The 16,033-nt window shown below is 42.3% G+C and overlaps 1 protein-coding gene across 3 annotated transcripts in view; it reads left to right on the top strand.

Annotated features, from left to right (window-relative positions):
• The first annotated feature begins 536 nt into the window (after positions 1-536).
• Positions 537-16,033, top strand: part of LOC146684646 (metabotropic glutamate receptor 4-like) — a 205,144-nt gene continuing 189,647 nt past the window's right edge. For 2 of the 3 annotated variants that reach the window (XM_085444964.1, XM_085444966.1), the window contains exons 1-2: positions 537-978; positions 15,298-15,355. The gene's annotated coding sequence lies outside the window, so the exon portion shown is untranslated. The remainder of the gene's footprint in view (positions 979-15,297; positions 15,356-16,033) is intronic. The other variant, XM_085444965.1, reaches the window with a different exon arrangement.

Here is a 16,033-nt window from a genome sequence, read left to right as displayed (position 1 = left end):
CACTGCCTTACAGTAAATAATCTCACCCTAGCAGACGCCAGCAGCAGGGAGAGCCAGCGGGGCTTCCAGTGAGGAAAGTGTGATGCAAATACACGAGAGCGCAGTTACAGTTTTACGCCTAAATCTTTGCAACAGGAGACTGACAGCAGGGATGGAGACAGATCTTTTTAAATCACCTGCTCATGCATTATCCAGGTGCATTTGAGAAACGGCACAACTCTTGACATAAGTTGTCAGCTGCTTAAATCGAGCGCACAAGGACTCTTTTCAACCTGAAATCCTCCTCCTCTTTTCTCTGCTCAAATTAAGTGTCCACCTCGGGGGTTTGACTTATTGATCCGTTTTTCTTTAAATGCAGCTGATTTCAGTTCAATTGATCAAGCAACGGTTTCACTCACTCACTCAGTCCCTGTCCCTCCCCCACCACTTCTTTCCCCCTGTCGCTTTTTGCGTTGCCAATAGTGTCAGTGCTTGACAACGTTTTGTTGAAGCGCTTAAAAAAAGATAGAGGAGAGATAATTTCAGTCGTGCGCGGTGGGAGGGAAGATTTGTGCAGTCAAACAGAAGAATCAGTAGACGAAGAGGAGGGGGAAAAAAGTAGGAAATCTCTGCAACCGCTGGAGTCTCATTCAGCACCGCTCGCTCCTGGACAGCGTCTGAGCGGCGGAGTTGATCGAGAAACAGGGGATTTGTTCAAACATCCAATCTGGGAGTAACACTGAATTTAAACGGGGCGCTTAATTTTCTTCACGACTTACAATCCACATTGGTATGTTCACTTCCCACACCTGTCATGCTCTTCTTTTGAATTGAATCTGTGCGGCAAGCAGCGTTTCAACAGCGAGGGAGTCCAGAACTGACTGGAGCTGGTGCCGCCAAACAAAGACGCTGGAAGAAAAAAGAAACCTGGACGGCATCGCAGCTCGCAGAAGTTCTTCTCCTCCACTTTGGGCTCACTTGTATCAGGAAGATTTAAAGGTAACCGGTATTCTTTTCTTTTACACTCTTATACTGGCGTCAGCGAGCTTTAGGAGTGGTATGACAGCCAAGCATCCCAGAGTTACGCAGCTGTGTTGTGGTTTCTGCCTGTGAGAGTATGCTGCACAAACAGTCTAACCTATTAAGCTACTTAATTGGCATCTTGGTGTGCTTTGGAAGCAGTAGTCCATTATATTAAGAACACACACCAACAATTAAGGCAGTCGTATCTTGTTTCATTGCCTTTTGACTAAACCCAATATCAAATAGTGACTTTACAAATCTCCTGGTGTGTATGCGTGCATTGCAAGATTTAGTCCTGTTTTGGGGAGGCCGTGGTCTTTGTCCGGTCACATACTCAACAGATGAATCACATTTGCTGAAAGGCTTTTGGAGGAAGAACGAAGCTGGTGGTAATCGTGGAGCTGATTGGAGGGGGGGCTTGGCAGTACAATGAAGCCCTTCATCAGCCGTATCTATAGGAGCTCCCGCTGCAAACCCCTCTCTTTTTTTTTTCGCTCCACTTGGCTAGATCCTTGCAGAAGCAAATCGGGGAAGTCTATAGGAGTAATCAGTGAACACACACGGTAATCCTAAAGTAATGTATTCATTTAAGATAGATATGAAGATGCTGCTAATGACGAATATGCCAGCTTTTACATGGTTGTCTGGAAGAATAGGTGCCAATCCATCTTTGCATTTAATTATTTTCAAGTGAGACTTGACGCTCTGGCGGGTGATGGTGACGCCTCTCTGATAGGCTAATGCACCTCTGTTGGAGAATGCATTGATTAGAGCTCACGTTTCTGCTACTCGCAGGTTATACATGATGGTTGTTTCATTATGTCAAAACAAAGTATACACTGATTTCTTAAAGATTTTCTTAAATTTAAGTGATAAGAAGTGCAATTTCCCTCTAGATTTATAAAGAAATAAGAAGAAAATCTGCTTAAACACTGTTCTGATATGAAGGGTATTATTTTATCCTTTTTTTTGTTCCACACAGAGGTTTTAATGGATATGCTCTGTTTCCACTTTCTTTTTAATTTTTATGACAGTCTGGCTTTTGCAGGTTTGTTAGGTTCCACTCTAAATCTCTCCAGAGCCTAACCTCCTCATCTACTTCAAATGCCTCACTGGATTTCAATTAGTGAGAATGATTTAATTTGAGCTGATACTCTTCAAAACTCACACAAAATGTGAAAGGCATGTGGTAGCAAATGACAACAATAAAAATGACTTGGTATTTGCACACGGTGGGTCTTTAAAGACCAATTAGATGCTCCTTAAGCACTTCTTGAATCGGCTGGAAACATGCAGACATGTTCCACCGAGCCAATAAAATTGAAACTGAAGCATTTAATGTATTTTTTATATTTTTTTAAAGGCATATGGGTCTTTTGAAATCCCCAAACAACCACTTTTAAATACCCATCAGAACCATTAACAGCAACAACTCTTTCCCTTTTTTAAAATTTAATTTTAGATTTATTATAGTATAAACAAAAACAGAAATGGTGAATTTTTGGGAAAGATCAAGTCTTACCGACAAACGCACCAGAGTATTTGCCCAACAGGAGTTTTTAATGTGCTAATCTTAAATCCCAACAAGTCCCACTAAGATCCACAAGTGGGGACAAAGATTTTTGACCTCCCCTTTTTGTTTTCATGTGTTTGTGGCCTTAATCAGAACATAAAGTATTAAAGAGTCATCCTGGCTTTCTGAATGTTTGACCGGTATTATCAACTGTGTTGCAGTTACCATTTGGCTTTGCTATTTTTAAAGACAATAATATCAAATTGTCTTTATCATAACAAAGATAATAGGATTTAAATAAAGTGCACTTCTTCAAACACGTCTCATAATTTTCCCAAAGACCCGAGCCCAGAATGTGTAAAGATGACATTTACTGACCCTGAACTGAACCCTGTGAAGCTGTGCAGCACCCCTAATAAGACCTACTGATTAAAGGTTTACATTAGTTCAGAATTCACTGTTCAAGTTAGGGGTTACCAATCAGATGTGAAATTTTAATGCAACCGAAGACGTGCCGTGCCAGAAGCCAACCCCAGCGAAAGAACAATTCCTTCACACATTTGGCAGTTTAAAAAAGCTTGCTTTCCAAAGAAAAAAAAAATCTAAAAACATCGATATTTTTTTACACTTCACTTTCAGAGTATACATGTTTAATGGTGCGAGACAACATCCAGTATTTCCACTCATTAACACACAGAAACCCCTCTAATTTAGATCGAAATCCCAGAGAAACTCGACTAAAAAGCTCACTGCTTATATAAAACCTGTTAGTTTTAAACTTTACATCCAAATGGGCTTTCTTGTACTTTAAGTGTTTCAGATCGGATAATGTTGCCTTTATACCCAGAAAATCATCCAGGACATGTTTACTGTCATTTCCCTCATCTTATGTAATTAATTTTTCATGCTGCTAGGAGTTAGCATGACATTAGAGGAACGGGGCAGAGAAAATCATTTTCCTCACTGGCTTCTCTTCCTTTTTAACACTGTGCTGAAAGCAAGAGCATACGTCAGCGCTGAAATTCACATCCAGCAGTGCATAGAGACCGACAGACAAGATGAGGCAGGCAGACAACGCTTCTCTCTGCCTGTTGGAAGACTTTTAGATATCCATTTCACTGTTGTTCCTTATCACTGCTTCTTGATCACGGAGTGTCTACATTCTGGATCACCTCCTCTGCTTTTCCTCCTGGCTGTCCATCTGTTCATCGGGGGGCCGTCTGTGTGGCCTCGCTGTGCTGACCACAGTCTGATGATCTCTAAAACAACAGCAGAGCCATTCCTCACACATTCCTATTTTCTAAACTGCTGCTTCTTCTTCTCTACGATCCTTTAACAAGCTTTCTGGTTTTCGTCTCATTTCTTCCACGTGTGTCTTGTCTGGTAAAAAATAGTTTTGTCGCAAGCTTTGCGTACTTTTCTTGATGATATTTTATAGTCCAGGTGCTCTTGTGTAAAACTACCATGCTATAAGTAAACTGTCTTATCAAAGAATGTGTGCGTAAGAGCTATAACCCGCCTACAGTTGGAACATCTTCATTAGAAGCCTGTTGACACTAATCAGAGATGACAGCCACTGACACTCTGGTTAATTTACAAGATTTACAACACAAACAATAAAGGAAATAATCTTTCCATTCCAGCAAGCGTGTTGTTCATAATGGAGACGTATTTGACAAGGCGTCGAATTAATCTTTGTTCTTATCAAATGTTGTAATGCCACTTGCTGGCCTCAGCAAAACTGGCATCAAACTGCAGTTTAAACTGATGCTTAAATTTGTTCCCCTTGACAGGAGGAACTCATTCAAATAAGTCAAGAGCATAATGGATCCATATCACAACGCACTTGTTACGACTCAGACAACAGGGTTTCGATTTAGCCTTCAGAGTCATAAGATGAAGAATTGCTCATGATCCAACTTAAACGTAGAGTCATCAAGGCCTTTAAAAAGAAAAAAAAAAAACTCAGTTAAGTTGATTAAAGTTGCAAGAAAACATTCACAAACTCTTTGGACTGATCATCAATTCAGCACTAATTATTCTGAAAATGTGTTGGGATCCTTATGTCACCATTATTGCTGAACAAAGCGTAAAAACACACAAACAGCGGTACCTTTCATGTCTTTGTGGAACACTGTGAATAACAATTAATAGTATAATACATGTGTTTTAATAACACTCTTTTAATAAATTGATAAGTAATTCTCAACAATGATGGCTGGTTTTGTTTTTTAGTTGAAAAATAACTGCTCACTTTGAATTTAATGAATGTTGGAACGGAGGTGTGTTTCCTCTGCGTGGTATCACCTTCTTTTCCAAGACTCTGTGGAGACCAATTATTGTAGTTCTGAAACCAAAAATGTTTTTTTTTTGCTTAAAGTGGGATTTTAACTTCTCGACACTTTTGGACTCCTCTCTCATATTTTTCTTTCTCCCTCCCTTGTATTCCTTTTTAGCCTATATTTTATGCAACTTCTATGAAACTAGGGCTGCAAATGGTTTCGTCACACTCATGTTTTCCAAGTAGGACATGGTGCTCTTCCTTGGGCATCGGTTATGATGTATAATTGACAGATTTGTTGATTAGTGTTGGATTAAAGTGTAATTTCACGGGGGAAGATTTGGCTGAGTTTTTCACAGCATATTCCAAACACCTAAATCCAAATCACAGAAATAAAGGACAGACAAAGATTAGGACACGCTCTAAACTGAAAGTAAAAAGAAGCTACTTTTGGCTGCTCACTTATTCAAGAGGGGTCATTACAGCAGGTAGCTGTGCATGTTTGATTTGGCAGAGTGTTCTGCAGGATGCCCTTCCTGAGGTGTCTCCTCCTGGGATCGAACTGGGCATCTTTCACTTGTTAGGCAAACTGTAAGTGATAGCGTTAAATTAACCAAGCGAGGTTGGCAAGATGGCGTCGTAGCGCGAACACCCGTCTCGCTGTGCTCCGGTGAGGTCCCCCGATTATCCGTCTAAAATACGTGTTCACCTGGTGAAACGTTACAAATGTGCGTGGGAGTAACTCTATAATGAGTCTGGATGACTATTTTTCTAAAATGCCTAACGTCAGGTCTAAGAAAAAGACAGCTCCGGTTGTGCAAGCTAGCGACATTGTGGGTCCTATGGCGGCTGAGCCTGAAGAAGCTAACGCCAGCGACACAGAAATCTCCGCTGACGCTGAGGAAACTGGGAGTGATATCGACCCGAATATCCTTGCGGCTCTGAGTAAGATAACTGACAGCATTACAACTTTATTGGATGTTAAAGTTGATACTGTGCTGGCCGCAATCCGTGAACAGACGTCTCGGATCCAGGCTCTGGCGACACGGGTGGGAGACGCCGAGATACGGATTTCAGGCGTGGAAGACACGGCAGGTGTATTGCAGGCGAAAGTGGCTCGACTCGAAAAACAAGTAACTGACATGGCAGACCACATGGACGATTTAGAGAACCGCAGCCGCAGATGTAACCTTCGCCTGGTCGGGCTTCCCAAGGGCACGGAGGGAAATGATGTTGTCGCCTTCATGGAGTCATGGCTCCCCTCCTATCTTGAGCTCACAACTAAAAATGGGAAGATCAAACTAGACCGCGCTCACCGCTCTCTAGCACCGAGGCCGGGCCCCAGCCAGCGCGCCAGACCCATCATTATGAAGCTTCACAACTTTGCTGATAAACAACGTGTGATGGCCGCAGCTCGGCGCCTGGCTACGCAGCCGAACCAACCAACAAGTCGGATCAAAGTCTCCTTCTTTAATGATTATTCAGCGGCGGTAGCCAAGAAACGCAAGGCTTTCGACGAGGTGAAAAGCTGCCTGAGGAAGAAGAATGTGGATTATGCGCTTCTCTACCCCGCCACACTGAGGCTGTTTGCCAACGGCAAGGAGAAGAGATTTAACACACCGGAGGCAGCTGCGTCCTACGCGGACTCGCTGCCCTGAATCCCCGTAACCACCGGAGTACTCCTTTTCTTCACACTATGCCTTAATTAACCGGTGTGAGTACTTGCCGAATCTAGGCGTATATGACTCTTTTTTTTTCGTCCTCGCTGCTTATAAGCGACCAGGTGAAATCTTCCACCCCATCGGGCACCGGACGGACTGTGTTTTCGTCTATGGGTAGGCGTGAGTTACGCGCGTGCAATGCCCTTCGGCTTTCCCGACGGGCAGGAGGAGATTGGTTTTTCCCTACATGTTTAGTAGGGCTGTTGCCAAATCACTGTTCTTTGAATGTTCCGTCACACAGCTCTTTCATGCCTTTTTTATTTTTATTTTATTTATTTATTTTTTCAACCAGGGTGTGGTGAACCCTTTGGCTCAATATGCTTTGTGTGATACATGAATAAGTCTAATAATGAGTAGGCTGCGAATATGCACCTGGAATGTACGAGGGGTTCACAGCCCTATTAAGAGGAGGAAGATATTTACTTGTCTAAGAAAGGACTGTGTAGATGTTGCTATGTTACAAGAGACACATCTTGATAATAATGAACACTTGAAGTTGCAACAAGGATTATATGGACAAGTGTTTTTTTCATCCTTCACTACAAGAAGTAGAGGAGTGGCAGTGTTGATTAGGAAAAATGTACCTTTTGTAGTAACTGATTGCGTTAAGGATCTGAAGGGCCGCTACGTGATAGTCAAAGGGATTTTGCAAGGCCAAAATATCTTATTACTGAATGTTTATTTTCCACCTGCCCACCCAACTACCTTTCTTACCAAAATGTTTCTGGAATTAGCCCCATTTCTTCCTAACTCTACCGTTATTATTGGTGGTGATTTCAACTTAATGTTAAATCCGCTTATGGACAGATTTCCACACAGCATTGCAACTCCTTCTCCTCAGGCCAAAGCGCTTCATGCTCTATGCGACGAGTTTGGACTTGTGGATGCTTGGAGATATACTCACCCCTCCGATAAGCAATACACATTTTTTTCGGCTCCGCATAGGTCCCAAACTAGAATTGATTACTTTTTTCTCCCGAAAACTGACTTAGGTTCAGTAGTATCGTGCGACATAAGTATAATCATCTCAGATCACGCTAGGGTAATCATGGATCTCGATCTTAAAGCTGCGCTTCATAGGTCCCGCCACTGGAGGCTTAATACCATTATTCTTAAGGATGAGGAATTTACCTCTCACTTCTCTGCAGAATTTAAAGCGTTTTTGGATATCAACACCCCCTCAGCTACTACTGCCTCTGTTTTGTGGGAAACATGCAAAGCTTATGCGAGGGGCCTAATTATTTCGTATTCTGCGACAAAGAAGCGACAACGGATGGAGGAACAAAAATCTTTAGAGAGCGAATTGATGGATAAGGAGAAAACATATATTGCCTCCCCATCACCACCATTATGGCAAGAAATAACCGCACTCAGGTCAGCGCTGAATTGCCTTCTTACCAGAGATGCAGAGAAGAAACTTAAATACACCAGACAGAGGTTCTACGAGCATGGAGATAAGGCCGGTAAATGTCTGGCGTACTATGTTAAGAAGCGCGCAGAATCGAATACCATTGCAGCGATATCTGATGAAGGTGGCCACAAGATATATGAAAACAAACTGATAAATGACTGTGTTAAGAAGTTCTACGAAGCCTTGTACTCTTCTCAACAAGTCCCGGAGGGGGTGCAGCTGATGCATAATTTCTTCACCCAATTCGACTTACCAAATTTGTCAGAGGAACAGAAGACTGCCCTTAACAGCCCTATAACTAAGACCGAAGTGTTTAAGGCTATTAAATCACTGCGAAGTGGAAAGTCGCCAGGGCCTGATGGCTTCTGTTGTGAATTTTATAAACAGTTTCGGGATATTATTGTGGAACCGCTTCTTGATATGTTCAACCACTCCTTCATTACGGGTGAATTCCCGCAGACACTGAAGGAAGCCAACATTTCCCTAATTCTAAAGAAAGGGAAGTGTCCTGATTTGTGCGGATCCTATAGACCTATAGCCCTCTTGAATGTAGATAGGAAACTGCTTTCTAAAATTCTGGCCACCCGCTTAGAAAATTTTTTACCTGTGCTGATAAGGGAGGACCAGACAGGCTTTATAAAAGGTCGAAACTCAGCCACCAATGTTAGACGCTTACTGAACGCTATTGTAGCTTTCAAGCAAAAATCTATTGACGGCCTGGTGCTTTCTCTCGATGCGGAGAAAGCATTTGACAGAATTGAGTGGTCTTATTTGTTGTATACTCTGGGCAAATTCGGCTTAGGGGAGAATTTTATAAAATGGGTCAAAGTTATCTACAATAATCCACAGGCAGCAGTCCTGACTAATGGACTTAGGTCTGATTACTTCAACACTCATAGGGGAGTTATGCAGGGCTGCCCCTTATCGCCCCTTCTATTCGCTCTGGCCATAGAGCCTCTTGCTGAGGCCATAAGGGCGACGCCCACAATACGTAGTTTAGAGATTGGACAGCTGTGTCATAAAATAACCTTATACGCGGACGACATCTTGATTCTTTTGACTAACCCTGTAACATCCGTACCCAGTCTCATTGAGGTGATTGACAGGTTTAGCCATTTCTCTGGCTATAGAATCAATTTGGCTAAGTCAGAGGCCATGCCTCTCGGTACTCTTTTCACAATGCCGGCTACTGTTCCTTCCTTTCCTTTTAAATGGTCTCCGAATGGATTTGTGTATTTGGGGATCTTTATTACCCCGTCTCTCGACCAATTGTACAAAGCCAACTTCACACCCTTATTTGGCAAACTCAAACAGGACCTAGAGCGGTGGGCGTCACTTCCTGTCTCCTGGCTAGGACGCATTGCCCTGATCAAAATGAATGTGCTGCCCAGGCTATTGTATCCTATCCAAATGATCCCCGTCTTGTTCTCTAAGAGAGTACTGAAGGACATAAATGGTTGGCTCACCTCTTTCATCTGGAACAAGCGCAGACCCAGACTCAAGATGGCAGTGTTGCATCTGCCAAGCTCCAGGGGCGGCTTGGATCTACCTAATATTAGATTGTATCAGCTTTCTGCCCATTTAAGATTTGTGAGCGACTGGGTTAGGGGTAAAACCTCAATCTGGTCGGATATTGAGACAGCTCTGTCACAATGCAAACTGAGCGATCTATTATTTTGTAATGATTTTAACGGAATTAAGGCCCTTTGTACAAATCCTGTAACAATCAACACCCTAAAAGCGTGGCGAATTGTCCGCCGTCTTGAGGGAAGATCGAGAATAACATCAACCTTTACCCCTATAATGAATAACCCTGCTTTCCCTCCGGGTTCTTTGGACCCCGGCTTTCAACGATGGTCTGATAAGAATATTAAGTCTCTTGGTGACCTTTTCTCGGGTGGTGAACTCATGTCGTTTGAACAGCTTACCAACAGTTACGGCTTGCCTAGACAGGATTTCTTTCGTTTTTTGCAAATACGACACTATATCACTCACAATACAACCCTTGCTGAGCACCCTGAAGTATCTGATGTTGAGAGGGTTTTGTTTGGGCAACAGCTGACGGTGTCTCTGAGTTCATTTTACCATGTGCTTAATGCTTTGACTACCACTGATGCGCAGGGGATTAGAGGTGTGTGGGAGAGGGAACTGTCGGTAACCATAGATGAAGATAAGTGGGATACCGTTTGGTCTCTCGCAAAAAGGATTTCAATTTGTACTCGGACAAGAGCAATCCAATTTAAGATTTTACACAGATTACACGTATCCCCTCACCGCAGACACCTCTTCAGCCGCTCTCTTTCCCCTGTGTGTCTTAAGTGCAAAACTGATGTAGGGACTTTAACTCACTGTTTTTGGTCCTGTTATAAGCTTCAAGAATACTGGGCTGACATTACAGGTGAACTGGGGAAAATCTTCCACGTTGGGGCGATCGTGGCTCAAGAGTTGGGAGTTCGCCTTGTAATCAGAAGGTTGCCGGTTCGAGCCCCGGCTTGGACAGTCTTGGTCGTTGTGTCCTTGGGCAAGACACTTCACCCGTTGCCTACTGGTGGTGGTCAGAGGGCCCGGTGGCGCCAGTGTCCGGCAGCCTCGCCTCTGTCAGTGCGCCCCAGGGTGGCTGTGGCTACATTGTAGCTTGCCATCACCAGTGTGTGAATGGGTGGATGACAGGTTGTGTAAAGCGCTTTGGGGTCCTTAGGGACTAGAAAAGCGCTATACAAATACAGGCCATTTACCATTTACCATTTATAGAGATGGACCCTTTGTCCCTGATTCTAGGTCTTCCAAGTGACCGCCTAAAAGCGGCGGCCAACAAAAGATTGTATAACACTCTAACATTTGCAGCCAGGAAAAATATCCTCTTACAATGGATCAACGATAGGACTCCCACTGTCTGTGGCTGGCGCAAAATAGTTTTTGAACTGATTCCTCTGGAATACCTCACACACGTTATACACCACAGTGTGGGTCAGTTCTATGGGATGTGGCACCCCTTTTTGGACTATATTGGACCGGACCTTTCCGCTATCTTATTCAAAGGACTACTACACACGTGATCACCACCTCTTGTATGTTATATTTTGTATTTTGTATCTTGTATTATGCCTTATTTAAGAGCTGTTGTGTACGTTTTGTGTTTGTACTGTTTTGTTGTTCTGTGTCTACTGTCGAGACACTGTCGTGTTAAAGGAAAATCTGCAATAAAAACAATGATGAAAAAAAAAAAAAAAAAAAATTAACCAAGCATCTAGAACATCTCATATTTAGCTGTTATGACTACAGATTTAGGTGGATGCTATAATTAATCAGGTTGTTGACACCGAAAAATAAATATGTCTATTTCCTCATTTTAGCCACACACACACAATCTACAGTTAGCGCTTATAACATGCAACTGTTCCGATGTGTCGTCAGGACATCATTTGTCCTGTCCTTACAATTCACTGTTTAGGAAATGGCCCTTCACTGTAAAGAAATAAATCTGTTTAAGTAACTGACACCAACTCACATGCACATGGAAATCATTCTGACAAAGATTTGCAGTCTCGCGTTTACATGCACTGACACACATAATTGGGACAGTGTGATGCGCACAAACGATGTGCAGATCCTGCATTTGTTTAACCTTAAAGGCTATCTTGTCTCGTCTTCATCATTTTATTTGTGTAGCTGCTGTTATTATTCATCCATACATTTTCTTAGCTGTTCGAGTCAGAGTCGTGGAAGGGCTGGAGTCAGTCCCATGACTTGCTGATATGGTGCACGAAGCAGGGTACAGTGTAGAAATGTAACATGCCTCACACAGGCAGGATTTCACACATACATAATGAACCACTCCTTGGCAAATATAAGTAGCTCTACTTTGTGACAAATAAACAATGAAGCACTAATCACCTACCTCTTCTGAGTGTATCCTATCTCGTGGTTAGACACCTGCTCCCCCATGTTGGAGAGAGTTATGTTCATGGTGATAATAATTATGTTCAGCAGCCCCAGTAAACTCGATGCAGCAGATGAGCTGCTTCTTCACTAGGTGCAGGTTCCGGCTAAAATGGTATTCCAGCTCACATCAGATCTTTAAAGCAGCAGACCTACTGTCACCAAGTGCCATCCAAGATGGTTTATTTGGAATTCTTCTGACCGAGGGGTGAGAGACTCTTTGGAGTGCCACAACGATCGAGCTTGTTGGAGGGTAAATATGAGAAAGAAAGCGTCAGCTTCATAGTGAGAGTGAGAGGATTGTCCACTAGTAAACCAATCACAAAAAAAAAAGATTTATATTCATACTTAAGGGGGCATTAATATAACTGGGTGGTACCCCCAGTTAAAATCATGTTTGGCTATGTAAGCCTAGCTATAAAGGTTTTGTGACTTATAAGACCCCGTCAGTAAGAAAACATGGATGTTTGCATTGATATTTACAAAAGTCTCTTCTGTAATCTGTCCAACTACACAGGAGCTTATTGCTGTAGTTTGAATACCAAAACGTTGTCAGCTGGGTTTTTGGGGGTCGTGGAATGAGCACCAGTCACAAAAGTAGTAAAAGCTACACGTTTTAAAAGGAAAACGTATTTATGTGTTTGTACCCTTAACGTGTGAGCGGAGTGGAAGATAAACAGGTATACTCGAGCTCGCAGGCAGTGACCAATTTGCATATTTATAGATCTGTGCATACTAAAAGAGGGAAAGGCGTGGCATTACATCTAAGCCATTTGAAAGCATCAAGGGATAATTTTGATTGAAATAAAAAAACCTTCTAAATATGTATTTCTGATGAACAGAGATGAGTTTTCAGGGACTTAATCAGTACCAGGAGAGGAGATTTAGGACCTTAGCCATCTGGGTAATAAAACGCTTGTTTTTAGCTTTGGTAAGATTACATAAAAACCTATGTCAAATGTCAGTGCAAAAAGGAAAACAAACATAATCTAGGGTGCTTAAATTCAGCGTTTTGTTGTCCTGTCTATCCGACTTCCTCCTCTGCAGCCTTTGTGGCTTTAGAGAAATAACCCAGTATTATCGTCCTTGCCTTAGACACGAGCAACAGGAAACTATGTCACTAGAATCTAAACAAATGTTATTTTGCTGAGTGAGTGCTAATGTTGTTTTTCTTGGAAGGACAGTGTCAGTAATCAGCTTGTTGTTTGGTGTGAGTAACATTGACAAACCATGTTTTTATTCATGCTCTCCCAGCAGTCAGCATGAACTAAAAAAACTTTTAATTGGTTACCTGTTCAGCTGCGTGCGGTGAAGCTGCGCTGTTTTTCAATTTTCAATTTTAATTTCAATCACAGAGTCCATGGGAATTATTTCATCTTTTCTTTTAGTAGGCTTAGTCAGCACTTAACCTGTTGTTTGGTATGATGTCTTCAGGTCATTTGAATCTTCTTGACTTTATTTGCTTAGAGCAGAAATATCAGCTTTAATGGTATTTTGGTTAGGAGTTTTTGTAACACTGGACATGCCGCTTCCTTTTCCACAGTCCCTATTTAATTGTATTAATTCTAACATGCAAGCATAATAGAGGTAAGAGGCTAGTTCACAATCTGTAAAACTTTGACATGGGGGCCAGAGGTTGTGATGCTGCTTCGAGGGCAATTATAACAAGGCTTTTTTCCTTATATGGTTTCATAATCTTTGTTGCATTCACGACATTAACCCTCTGCTGTGTCCTGTTCTTATGCTCTTAAAAAGGCACACAAGGCTTGTGTTTAATAAGGAGGGCTGCTTCTGCATTTTTCATTGATATTCACAATGCGTGAGTTGAGGAATTTTCCCGCTTTCTTTGTTAGTCTGTCGAAGCCTGCCCACTACTCATGAATATGTATGAGCATATTTTAGACTAAAGACTTTTAGTCTACAAACTCCCCCATGAGCCTTAAAAACTAAATTCTTTTGCACAGTCAAACTGATCTTAAACCAAACAATAAAATTAATAAAATCCAAACATAAATGTATTCAGTATAAATGTTCTAGATACAATAAGTCTACAGCAGATGATTGAAGAAATGAGTGGGAAAAATGATCCCCACTCTTTCCATAATACATGACTTCAGGGCCAGTTCCTTTTAGCTGCAACAGACCACTACAGATTAGTCCTTGTTCTGCACACCAGCGCCAGCTAGAAATCTCTTGCCAGCAGCAGTGGGAAGGCTCAGATGAGTTCCTAAATCCTGCAGTCAACAGCCACCCATCTCTATGTGAACTATTCCTGGCCTTGATTACAATTTGTGTGCCACAGTGACTGGCTCCAAAGAAAGAACCACAAGGAGATATTCAATTATGTGCCTAGCGGGGTGGGATGGATGAGCCTTTTGCAGCGACTGAGAAAATTCTAAATTCATTTAATGTCAAAAAAGATTTTTAAAAATAGTTCTGATTTTGGCCAGTTTTCATGACGTGACAAGTTGTTAAGTCATAGCGAATCTTGCAAAAAGATTTCAAACCAAGCACTAATTCCTTTTGCTCCTGTTCTGTTCTACAGGCAATGCTTATAGATCCACCATTTAGATCAAATTTTCTAATTAGCCTGAAAATGCCTCATAGGAAGCGCTCATCCTATACCCTACGCTCCTTCAAAGACCAACATAGGTATAATGATAGCAGACAGTGGAAATGATTTATTTGCAATCCCCCACTCTGCTTGTTTTGCCTAAGTCAAATCTCCACAATCTAATATAAACGAAGCAAGACAGGAAGCTTAGGATAAGTATGAGGCAGCACAGTAGTATTGCTTCTGAGCAAAATGCATTAACATATTGACTTTGCAGAAGTGCATGCAAGCTACCTCAGCTCACAGTTGATTGGCTGGTGCAAATGAGCTCAAGTAAAACATGCAAGCAATCAAAAAAACAAACATGTTGGATGATGTTTTATTCAACGTCTCCCGCACTCTTTGTCAACAGTTCAGCGCAGCAATCATATTGCACTCTCCAACAACATCCACAGAGCTGTGTTTAACAACATTAAACTGTAAAGGGAGGCTGCCATTAGAGGCTTTAGTTGTTTCACTTGTTGTGTTTTGCTTCATAATGGGTCTTTAGGGCTACTATGTGCGCTGCAGGTCAAGTTAATGGTGTTTTGATCTTTTAGAAGCCATTAGTGAGAGAATCCTTGTCATTGCCCCTGCCCTTCCTGAATATGACACTTCAGTTCACTGGTAATGAGATGTCTGTATCTACACCAAGTCCTGATTACTAAAGCAGAAGCAACACAAGGGATACAATGTCAACTAGTCCCAGCTTTCATGTATAATATCTATGTGTTGGGTAAATAAATTTTTAAAACACACACAAAGAACTGGACCTCCTGATTTTATCTCCTGAAAATAAGAAAAAGAAGAAAGGAATTTCATTCATGTCTTCTACAGACGATGGTTGGAGATTCAGGCCAGGAGTGTATTCCCTTGCGGACAGCTTCAACATCAGGTAGGCCCAGTTGTTCCTTTTGCTCTACTTCCTAGTCCATTTGGAGGAAGCATGTGCAGCTGGTGCCTTTGTTAACTAGCTGCCCTAATAAGTCTGTGCGGTCATAGCAATGGTGTGCTTGAGTGTGCTCCATTCAGTGACTCCATCATGCTACTGGGAGACTTCAATGCTCATGTGATCAATGGCACTGAACCTGAATGGTATATTGTTATTGGACTTCTCTACAAACCACAGTTCGTCCAAACACTGTGTTCAAACATAAGCATCTCCATAAGTGCACGTGGGACCAAGACACCCAACATTGCGGGTCAATGATTGATTTTCCAATCGTTCTGGACAACTGAGTAAGAGAGAGAGAAGCTGAGCTGTTAACTGATCACCACCTGGTGGTGAGTTGGATCAGGTGATGGGGAAGGATGCTGGAAAGACCTGGCACACCCAAACCTATAATGAAGGTGTGCTGGGAACGTCTGGCGGAGGTTCTGGTCTGTTTGTCCTTTAAGTATCTTGGGTCTTGTTCATGAGTTAGGGGAGCAAGAGATTAACAGACGGATTGAGGTTGCGGTTGCAGTGATGCAGACACTGTACTGGTCAGTTGTGGTGAAGAGTGAGCTGAGCACAAAAGCAAACTGTCGATTTAGCAGTCAATCTACGTCCCTACCCTTACCTATGGTCACG

The sequence above is a fragment of the Copadichromis virginalis genome, linkage group LG20, assembly GCF_057382275.1.
Source record: "Copadichromis virginalis isolate Kocher_CV1m ecotype Utaka linkage group LG20, C_Virginalis_male_GT1.1, whole genome shotgun sequence".
Lineage (NCBI taxonomy): Eukaryota > Metazoa > Chordata > Actinopteri > Cichliformes > Cichlidae > Copadichromis > Copadichromis virginalis.
Note: the sequence above shows the minus strand (reverse complement) of the source record. Positions and strands in the feature narration are given on the sequence as shown.